General features: G+C 43.6%; 3 pseudogenes; all 3 read right to left on the reverse strand.

Annotated features, from left to right (window-relative positions):
* Positions 1 to 662: 662 nt before the first annotated feature.
* Positions 663 to 4,013, reverse strand: LOC121551855 (annotated as a pseudogene).
* LOC121551524 lies at positions 3,965 to 5,547 on the reverse strand (annotated as a pseudogene).
* A 137-nt stretch (positions 5,548 to 5,684) lies between these two features.
* LOC121551854 lies at positions 5,685 to 10,687 on the reverse strand (annotated as a pseudogene).
* Between the last annotated feature and the right edge of the window lie 776 nt (positions 10,688 to 11,463).

The raw sequence follows: 11,463 nt of genomic DNA on the forward strand, positions 1-11,463 counted from the left end.
TTGCAAGCTACCACCTTTTTCCTCCAAACATAACGACGGTCATTATGGCCAAACAGTTCTATATTGGTGTTTCATCAGACCAGAGGACATTTCTCCAAAAGGTACTATCTTTGTCCCCATGTGCAGTTGCAAACCGTAGTCTGGCTTTTTTATGGCGGTTTTGGAGCAGGAGCTTCTTCCTTGCTGAGTGGCCTTTCAGGTTATGTCGAAATAGGACTCGTTTTACTGTGGATATAGATAATTTTGTACCTGTTTCCTCCAGCATCTTCAAAAGGTCCTTTGCTGTTGTTCTGGGATGAATTTGCACTTTTCGACCAAAGTACGTTCATCTCTAGGAGACAGAGAACGCGTCTCCTTCCTGAGCGGTATGACGGCTGCCTGGTCCCATGGTGCTTATACTTGCGTACTATTGTTTGTACAGATGAATGTGGTACCTTCAGGCGTTTGGAAATTTCTCCCAAGGATGAACCAGACTTGTGGAGGTCTACAAAAAAAAATTCTGAGGTCTTGGGGGGAATAACAGTTAGGAAAACCAGTCACGAGAATACCAAGATGACAAATCAGGGGGCGGGGTTGAGTTGGGGCATGTCACTAGGGGTGGTTGGGGACCACCAATATTTAGCTTAAAAGGCTAACGCTATTCCCGATTTAGCTTCTTAGTGAGGCATCTTCAAGTATTATAGTGGATCATTTTTCAATGTGTTCAAGGGGCACTGCTTCAACAACGATGGGCATGAAGCTGTGGTTAGCACCGCAAATTTCAGAACATTGTCCGTAGAACACCCCGGGTCGAGAGGCAATAAAGGCTGGTTATTTAAACGTCCGGGGACGGCGTCTATTTTTACACATAAAGAAGGGACAGCTCAGAAATGAAGGACATCTTCAGCTGAAACGAGAACTCGGATTGGAGATTCCACGGGGACCACTATTCGATGGTCTGCCTCCAATAGGCGAAATTGTCCGGGGATTAGGTCTTGGGTGGGGATTATATAGGAGTCAAAGCCTAGATCTTCGTAGTCAATGTATTCGTAACTTCACTATCATTGGTGTCCTATTGCTTTGATGGTGAGGTGGGGGTCGTTAATTTCGTCTATAAGATAGAGAATTCGGAGGGAGGGGAGAGCGATAAGAATAAGGATGACTGCTGGAAGGATGGTTCAAACGATCTCAATTTCTTGAGAATCGAGGATGTATTTGTTAGTAAGTTTAGTAGAGACTGTTTCTACGATGATATAAAGCACTAGTGTGCTGATAAGAAGAACAATCATAAGAGCATGGTCGTGGAAGTGAAGAAGTTCTTCTATTACAGGTGAGGCCGCGTCTTGGAATCCTAGTTGTGAGGGATGTGCCCATTGTAGCTAAGTGCTCAAGACACGCGGGGTTTTAACCCACAACTTTGCCTTGACAAGGCAGTGTAATATACTAGTTTTACTAGTGTCTTACAGTGGCGGCTCCTGAAAAAATTCTCAGGGGGGGCAATTTTTCTGATGATTTAGGTGACCTACACACATTTAAAAAAAGATATGTCCAGCAACAACATGAAGACAGGGGCAGCATATAAGTCAATACCAGAAGCATTTATTGACTGATCTCAAAAGTGTTGGCTTACCAGGGTTGGTGGAGCCCTCAGTTTCATCTTTGCCTCGCAAAGCTAACTCAAACACTCCGCAAAACTTCACACACTGGATTAGCCGGCTGAGGATGTGGCGGTTCTTGCTAATGTCGTAGTAAATATATTTGTTATAGTGAATATGGAATATGATATGTTGAGTAAAATGTTGTGCTAAGATCTATTTAGGTCAGGAGCTGGTTATAAGTTCTGTTCCTATCCAATAACAATGGACAAAAGGGTCCTATCTTGTCAGCCTTGTCAGCAGGTGGCCAAGGACAACACCCACGCCATAGGCCTCTCAGTTCTTCCAACTCACGAGTTCTTGCTCTGAGGACACACACACACACACACACACACACACACACACACACATCATCACTGTTAAACACACACACACACACACACACACATCATCACTGTTAAACACACACACACACACACAAAAATCCCCTCTCTTAGGCTGAACATTTGAAGACAGAGAACCCGACTCAGAGCCAATGCAACAGTGACAGTAGCCTGGAGGGGACCTCGCCCAACTCATCAGGACCAATCAGAAGATCAGAACTACTAGATTCAACCTACTTCATTTATTGCATAAAATGTCTGCACACAATGTTTGGGGCTCTCTTCAGATAATAATAATAATAATAATAATAATATGCCATTTAGCAGACGCTTTTATCCAAAGCGACTTACAGTCATGCGTGCATACATTTTTGTGTATGGGTGGTCCCGGGGATCGAACCCACTACCTTGGCGTTACAAGCGCCATGCTCTACCAGCTGAGCTACAGAAAGTGGATACTCATGGATGCGCATCGCAATTGTAAAATGTCAACACAATTGGAGACACCACGTCATTTTTGGAGACATGTTATTGACAGTAAACTATTGTAGATGCGACTGCTAACTAAATAAAACATTTTAGCTGGCTAGCTAATCATCTTAGCTAAATGTGGGGCAAACAATTCAGTTATTTACCGTTAATTTGAGGGATTGGGGTGAAAGAAATCGAGTTACATAGTGATACTTTACGATATACTGTATTGACAATATCACAATATTTTAGCGCTAGTTGGCTGTACCTGCACCAAAACACCATTATTGTTCCTTCATAGCTTGTTCTCAATCTTTTCACATTGGGAGCCAATTTGTTTTCAGCACTTTTATTTCCATGACTGATCAAAACTCGTTCTCATGGCTTTCTGATCCCTCTGCAACAGACATATGGTGCGCAATAAAATCACAGTATCGAATCGCAATACGTATAGAATCATGAGACTCGCAATGCTGATGCATATATCTTATCGTGAGGTTCCTGGCAATTCCCAGCCCAAGTTCATTTGCCACAACAAATCTCTTCGCTAGCAAACGCGATGTCTTCTCCAAAACGGCAATGTGTCTCCAGCAATGTTTACTTTTTTGACGTTCTATGGCATCTCCACTTTCCAAGCATATATGACCACATGTAATATTTTGGTAAGTGATGCAAATAGTGAACTATGTAGGGCCAGGATGTAAAATATATGTAGCTGCAGCAATTTCTCTTATCTGATATGGTAAGTAATGGGGCTTAATTTATAGCTCCCTAAGAGTTTGACGAACGGGTCCGTGCACGCGATTCCAGATATCTTTACCTCTGAATAAACTGCCTTTATTATACCATATCCACCCTGTCCAAAGTCTCTACTTGGTCTCAGTTCTCCAGTAAACTTGTGATTATCAACACTAACCTCATCGTTGTGGCGGCGGACAGCTAGCCTGTATCCCTCATCAAGTTGAGTGGCAATGTTATTTTTCCGTTCGTACCAATTTTTGGAAAATCCTCGGGTGTAGGACTTTCCGCCTTTAGTAGAAACCTGTTGAATTATAAAATTTGGTCTGGGAGGTCCTAATTGTTTCGTTGCCAATTTATCTTCATTTGTTCGCCGACAAAAAGGAACTTCTTTCAAAGACACAATCCGCTCTTTTCTCAGTTACGTTCATGGTTACGTTACGTTACGTATGACGAAAGCGCGTAAGTGCAAGCCCTCAGACACCCATAGAGATTGTATTGAAGGCTCTGAAATTTGAAAAAAATAGATTTTACATTAGAGGCTATGAGAGACTTCTGGGCGATTTTCAACCTGACTGAAATCGCCCCCAAAGGGGGGGGAGCCATTTGAAGCACGACTTTAGCCTGATTCGACATTTAGTGGCAGTGTGGCACTGTGGCAGATCAGACGTATAGATTACAACACTGATAACTACTGTTGCCGTGATATAATTGATTAGAAAAAAAATCCCTTCCTTTTCCCGTTTGGCAGTGCGTCGCCCATATCGCCCTATTGAACAGGCCGCCCCTGGTGTCTTATGGAAGATAGTGGCAGAGTGGTTATGCGGTTGGCTTGAAACCAGCACATGGGGGTTCAATTCCTCCCTTTCTCGTTAGGCTGCTTGTACTTGTACAAACGCCGGTTCCTCGAATGTGTGATAGGGCGGGGGACATCCGTGCAGTCACTCTACGTTTGTTGAAGTCAGCTCAATTGATGCGACTTCCCGTTTGGTGGCAAAGGCTTCTCAAAGGATAAATAAGAATATAATTACAGCAACCAAGGAGATAAGGGATCCGATTGAGGAGACAGTGTTTCAAAGTGTGTAGGCATCAAGGTAATCAGAGTACCGTCGTGGTATCCCTGCAAGGCCTAGAAAATGATGGGAGAAAAAGGTTAAATTTACGCCGACAAAACATAATTCCGAAGTGGATTTTAGTTCATGTGCTGTGAAGGGTGTATCCAGTGAATAGGGGGAATCAGTGCACGACAGCGCCTATAATGGCGAAAACAGCTCCTATTGATAGAACGTTGTGGAAGTGGGCGACTACATAGTAGGTGTCATGAAGGATGATGTCTAAGGAGGAATTTGCTATGCCTGTTAGTCCCCCCACTGTAAATAGGAAAATAAACCCCAGGGCCCAAAGAAGTGGTGTCTCTCATTTTGATTGAACCACCATGCAATGTGGCTAACCAGCTAAATAATTTTACACCTGTAGGAATGGCAATGATTATAGTGGCGGATGTAAAGTAGGCACGAGTATCAACGTCTATCCCAACAGTAAACATATGGTGGACCCAGACGATAAAACCTAGGAGTCCAATGGCTATTATAGCTCAGACTATTCCCATATACCCCAAGGGTTCTTTTTTGCCGGAGTAGTATGCAACAATGTGGGAGATCATACCAAAACCTGGGAGAATTAGAATATAGACTTCCGGATGACCAAAGAATCAGAAGAGGTGTTGATACAGGATTGGATTTCCTCCGCCTGCTGGGTCAAAGAAAGTTTAGATTCCGGTCTGTAAGTAGCATGGTAATACCTGCTGCTAGGACGGGGAGGGAAAGCAGTAAAAGGACTGCGGTAATTAAGACGGCTCAAACAAAAAGAGGGGTTTGATACTGGGAGATAGCTGGGGGTTTCATGTTAATAATGGTTGTAATAAAATTAACGGCCCCTAAAATAGAGGAAATACCAGGGGTTAAGGCTCCTGCGTGGGCGAGGTTGCCTGCTAGAGGGGGGTAGACTGTTCATCCTGTGCCGGCACCGGCTTCAACTCCAGACAAGGCCAGGAGAAGAAGAAAGGACGGGGGAAGGAGTCAGAAGCTCATGTTATTCATTCGGGGAAATGCTATGTCGGGGGCCCTGATTATAAGTGGAATCAATCAGTTTCCAAAGCCTCCAATCATAATTGGCATAACTATAAAGAAAATCATAACGAAGGCATGGGCCGTGACGATCACATTATACATTTGATCATCCCTCAGAAGAGCCCCGGGTTGGCTTAGTTCCGCTCGGATTAAAAGGCTTAGGGCTGTGCTGACTATTCCGGCTCAGGCACCAAATACTAAATAAAGGGTGCCAATGTCTTTGTGGTTGGTTGAGAAAAATCATTGTGTGATTGCGACAGGTAAGGTGGCTGAGAGTTAAGCGGTGGATTGAACCCCATGTACAGAGGTTTAAGTCCTCTCCTTATCAAGCCTTGTGGTGTACTTACATGTCAGATTGCAAACCTGAAGAAGTAGGCTAACAGCCTACTGAGTTTGTAGGATCGAGGCCTTCCCACCTAGAAAGGCTTTAGCTTAATTAAAGTGTCTGGGTTGCATTCAGAAGATGTGGGATAGAGTCCCGCAAGTCTTAACAAGGGCTGGGAGATTCTCACTCCCGCTTAGAACTTTGAAGGTTCTTGGTCTTAGTGCTATCCTAAGCCCTTGTTATAAGTTTAGTAACGCAGCTATGGCGGGGGTGAGGGGAAGTAGGCCCAGGGCTAATATAGTGACAAGTGATAGTGGTATGGTGACATGGGTAAAGTTCAGTCGTCAAGGGGCAGTGGCGGTGAGGGTGTTGGGTCAGATAGTTAAGGTTATGGCGTAACATAGTCGGGGGTAGAAGTACAGGCTGAGAAGGGCTGTTATGGCAGCTAGTGTGGCGGATATTGGTAGTCCTTGTTTCGTTAGTTCTTGTAAAATTAGTCACTTAGGTATAAATCCTGAGAGAGGTGGGAGGCCTTCAAGTGATAGTAGAACTAGAATAGCTAGTGCGTGTTATAAAGGCTGAAGATGTTATGATAATATACATGATCAGGTTTAGGAGGGTGATAGAAGGCGCGAATTGTATAATCAGTACTATCCACCCGAGGTGGGCGATTGAGGAGTATGCTAGGATTTTACGCAGCTGGGTTTGGTTGAGCCGCCTCACCCGCCAACATGAGTTGACAGAAGCCCTAGTGTAACAATTAGGGAGGAGTTAACAGCTGGGGCTACCTGGAGCATAAGCGCAAAAGGTGCAAAAGCTTTTGTCAGGTTGAAAGGATTAATCCTGGGGTGAGGTCTAAACCTTGAAGGACTTCTGGGAGTCAAAAGTGTACTGGTGCCAAGCCTACCTTAAGTGCAAGGGCCAGTATGACAGTTGTAACCGCAATTGGGTGGGTTAATTGTTGAATATCCCATTCTCCAACCAGTCAGGCATTGGTGGTGCTAGCAAACAGGATCATGGCCGCAGCGGTGGCCTGTGTCAAAATATATTTTGTTGTAGCTTCAACTGCTCATGGTCGGTTCTTACTACATTAAACGGGACCGATGCTGAAAGTTGGTGGGTAAAGACGGAGCCTGTGTTAGTTGGAGGTTTGTTGTTTAGCAATTAATCAGGTGAGAACGGTTCCGTTGGTGGTTATCCGAGTCTTGCTTAATGTAAACCTTGGAATAGTGCTGATGTATGAGGGCTTAAAACCACTTATGTTGATAATACATAGGATGTACTACCCTCGTGCAGTAATAATATATGGGTCAGTACATAATATGCAATATTATACATAGCGGTGTAATATATACACAATGTATGGGGACATATAGTTCGCTATGTACACTGCGGCGTCAGAGGGTAGTTTAATTTAGAATCTTAGCTTTGGGAGTTAAGGGTGGGAGTTAAAATCTCCTCTCTCTGAGCACTAGGGAGGGTTTTAACCTCCGGCCTCCGGATTACAAGACCGGCGCTCTTACACTGAGCTACTAGGGCAGGCTCATTCGAGGGCTTTGTTCTCAGCTCACCCAGCTAAGGGGGCTAAGACTAGGAAGATGGTGAAGTAGATAACTGAAGCAACCTGGCCGATGATGATGAAAGGGTGTTCTACAGGTATACCGCCGATTCAGGTGAGGATAAGCATGTCTGCCACTAGGGTTCAGAACAAGAATTGGGTGAGGGGCCGGAAGGTTAGTCCTCGTTGCTTAGAGGTGTGAAGAATGGGGACGACTATGAGTATGAGGATGGAGAATAGTAGGGCGAGGACTCCGCCTAGCTTATTGGGGATTGATCGTAGGATTGCGTAGGCGAACAGGAAGTATCACTCAGGCTTGATGTGGGGCGGGGTAAGGGGTTGGCTGGTGTAAAATTATCTGGGTCTCCCAAGAGGTTGACCGCAAATAGTGCTAAGGGTGTTAGTCCTAGTAGTATGGCTACAAATCCTAGCAGGTCTTTGTATGAGAAGTAGGGTCAAGCAAAGAGGCACTGAGTTTGAAAGAAGGCCTTGAAATACATCCAGAGGTACACCTCCAATTGACTCAAATGATGTCAATTAGCCTATCAGAAGCTTCTAAAGCCAAGACATCATTTTCTGGAATTTGCCAAGCTGTTTAAAGGCACAGTCAACAGTCAAGTATGTAAACTTCTGACCCACTGGAATTGTGATACAGTGAATTGTAAGTGAACAATTGTTGGAACAATTACTTGTGTCATGCACAAAGTAGATGTCCTAACCAACTTTCCAAAACTATAGTTTGTTAACAAGAAATTTGTGGAAAACGAGTTTTAATGACTCCAACCTAAGTGTATGTAAACTTCTGACTTCAACTGTATGTATGTATATGTATTTACAGTCGTGGTCAAAAGTTTTGAGAATGACACAAGTATTGGTCTTCACAAAGTTAGCTGCTTCAGTGTTATGAGATATTTTTGTCAGATGTTGCTATGGTATACTGAGGTATAATTACAAGCATTCCATAAGTGTCAAAGGCTTTTATTGACAATTACATTAAGTTTATGCAAAGAGTCAATATTTGCAGTGTTGAACCTTCTTTTTCAAGACCTCTGCAATCCGCCCTGGCATGCTGTCAATTAACTTCTGGGCCACATCCTTACTGATGGCAGCCCATTCTTGCATAATCAATGCTTGGAGTTTGTCAGAATTTTTGGGTTTTTGGTTGTCCACCCGCCTCTTGAGGATCGACCACAAGTTCTCAATGGGATTAAGGTCTGGGGAGTTTCCTGGCCATGGACCCAGAATTTTGATGTTTTGTTCCCGAGCCACTTAGTTATCACTTTTGCCTTATGGCAAGGTGCTCCATTATGCTGGAAAAGGCATTGTTCGTCACCAAACTGTCATGCTGGAAAAGGCATTGTTTGTCACCAAACTGTTCTTGGATGGTTGGGAGAAGTTGCTCTTGGAGGATGTGTTGGTACCATTCTTTATTCATGGCTGTGTTCTTAGGCCAAATTGTGAGTGAGCCCACTCCCATGGCTGAGAAGCAACCCCACACATGAATGGTCTCAGGATGCTTTACTGTTGGCATGCCACAGGACTGATGGTAGCGCTCACCTTGTCTTCTCCGGACAAGCTTTTTTCCGGATGCCCCAAACAATCGGAAAGGGGATTGATCAGAGAAAATGACTTTACCCGTCCTCAGCAGTCCAATCCCTGTACCTTTTGCAGAATATCAGTCTGTCCCTGATGTTTTTCCTGGATAGAAGTGGCTTCCTCGCTGCCCTTCTTGATACCAGGCCATCCTCCAGAAGTCTTTGCCTCACTGTGCGTGCAGATGCACTCACACCTGCCTGCTGCCATTCCTGAGCAAGCTCTGCACTGGTGGTGCCCCGATCCCACAGCTGAATCAACTTTAGGAGACGGTCCTGGCGCTTGCTGGACTTTCTTGGGCGCCCTGAAGCCTTCTTCACAACAATTGAACCTCTCTCCTTGAAGTTCTTGATGATCCGATAAATGGTTGATTTAGGTGCAATCTTACTAGCAGCAATATCCTTGCCTGTGAAGCCCTTTTTGTGCAAAGCAATGATGACAGCACGTGTTTCCTTGCAGGTAACCATGGTTAACAGAGGAAGAACAATGATTTCAAGCACCACCCTCCTTTTAAAGCTTCCAGTCTGTTATTCTAAATCAATCAGCATGACAGAGAGATCTCCAGCCTTGTCCTCGTCAACACTCTCACCTGTGTTAACAAGAGAATCACTGACATGATGTCAGCTGGTCCTTTTGTGGCAGGGCTGAAATGCAGTGGAAATGTTTTTTTGGGATTAAGTTCATTTTCATGGCAAAGAGGGACTTTGCAATTAATTGCAATTCATCTGATCACTCTTCATAACATTCTGGAGTATATGCAAATTGCCATCATAAAAACTGAGGCAGCAGACTTTGTGAAAATTAATATTTGTGTCATTCTCTAACCTTTTGACCACAACTATATATATAGGTGTAGGGTTGGTTGGTTGGTTGGTTGGTGGTGAAATGTTCTATTTTTTTGTCTGTCAATGTGATTGAAAACACCCTCCACTGCAGAGTAGGTGGCAGCATGCACAAACGCCATGACACCGAACAAGACCATTTCCGAATGCCTGACTTCTGTGGAGGCTGCATCGCAGTAAATGCTGTATGGCCAGTGGCGACCTGCCATTCAGGGCATGTGGGGCATAAAAAATATATATTTTTGTGGCTGTTTTGAATGTTATTTTTGATATTAATACCTGTCACATATCAGTTTGCAAACAATGAAAAAAATCTAAAAATAATTGAGTTAATAAAGCAGCATATAAACATGGTCTCTTTTTTGCTTTCTTGAGTAAGGCAGCTCCAAAATGCAGGTGTTTCAGACTAGCTCAGTGCTTTCTGTGATGGAGAGACAGCCAGCGGAAAATATAGAGGATAGGGTTTGGTAATGTTCTCTAGTTGCGCCATGTTGCGCATTTTCTTAACATTTGTCATAATTAGCAATGATTTTGTATCCTCTCTCGACAGACTTCGGCTGCACATTTTCCGCCATTTTCTTCAAACCTGAAAATGTTGTGAAGCCACGCCCATTTTCAAATCCGTTTCAATCCTTGTCAAATGAAGAGAAATCATAGATCAAACGTAAATATACACAACAATTTGGAAATCGCAAATTCAACAATGAGTGGTTTGGAATGAATCAGTGGCTAACTGTAAGCGTTGGAGAGGGTGTGTGGTCCAAGTCTGGGTTAAAGAGTCTCTTTTTCAAGCTTAAAAGGATAAACATTCACTTACAACATCATGGGCCAGAAAATGTTGAATACATTGGCCATGCTGTCAATCCAGCACGACTTCTGCCACTTCTAAAACAACTAGAAGCTCAGAACTGGGAAATGTTAGACTTCAGTGAGTTCAAGAGAACTGGGAACTCTGGGGGGTAAAAACTAGCTCAGACTGGGAAAATACGTTTTGAACGGACATCCAACTCGGAATTCCAAGTCGGGAACTCGGGCCTCTTTCTAAAGCTCCGACCTGAAGATCACTGACGTCATGATTCGACCTTGTGTTTTCCAGAGTTTTCAGTTGTCTTGAAAGCACCATAAATCCAGAGAATGCCAGACTTTGATGACAAAATATGCCGACAAGAAGGACCATCGCGCCACCTTCCTGTTCAAGTGAGCACATCACAAGAAGGTGAGTCCAAAAATGTATTGTATGCTGCTGCATAAATGATGTAATATGTCAGGGAGATATGTATACTGTAGGTAAGAAAGTAATTCTAAGTATGTTGTGTAGTAAGCTGTTATTAGCCCATGTGCCTCTTTCTTATAATTTGGTCCCGTTCCCCCTCATAACTTAGCCTACTGTTCTGACTTGGTGGTGTACATGTAGCCTATAGCCTGTTTTAGAGAAATGTCATCATCGAATATTGTAAGAGCTTTCATTGTCTGGTTATATACCCCTGTTATTTATCCTAAGGTCTGACTTGGTGTACAGGGAGAATACTGTAAGAACAGCCCATGTTCTGAATTCTGTCGCTGTACATTTAAAAAGTGCTGAACAAATAGTTATATTGACTATGTCCTTCTTTATATTGACTACTACTACGTTGCTCATTGTCTTAATCGAAATTACGGATTGCCTCTCATCCGCTTTTCATTCCCTTATGCCATAGTTTGTACATCTCAATTGTCAGTGGAAACCACATTTGTTTAAGCAAGTCAGCCATATCAGCAGTTTTTTTTAAAGGCAGTAAATGAGTCTGAATGAACTTTTTCGTTGCCAGACAAGGCTCTGTTGATAGCCGGGCATAGCCGTGGTAAGGATT

Source organism: Coregonus clupeaformis, unplaced genomic scaffold (assembly GCF_020615455.1).
Source record: "Coregonus clupeaformis isolate EN_2021a unplaced genomic scaffold, ASM2061545v1 scaf0595, whole genome shotgun sequence".
NCBI classification, from domain to species: domain Eukaryota; kingdom Metazoa; phylum Chordata; class Actinopteri; order Salmoniformes; family Salmonidae; genus Coregonus; species Coregonus clupeaformis.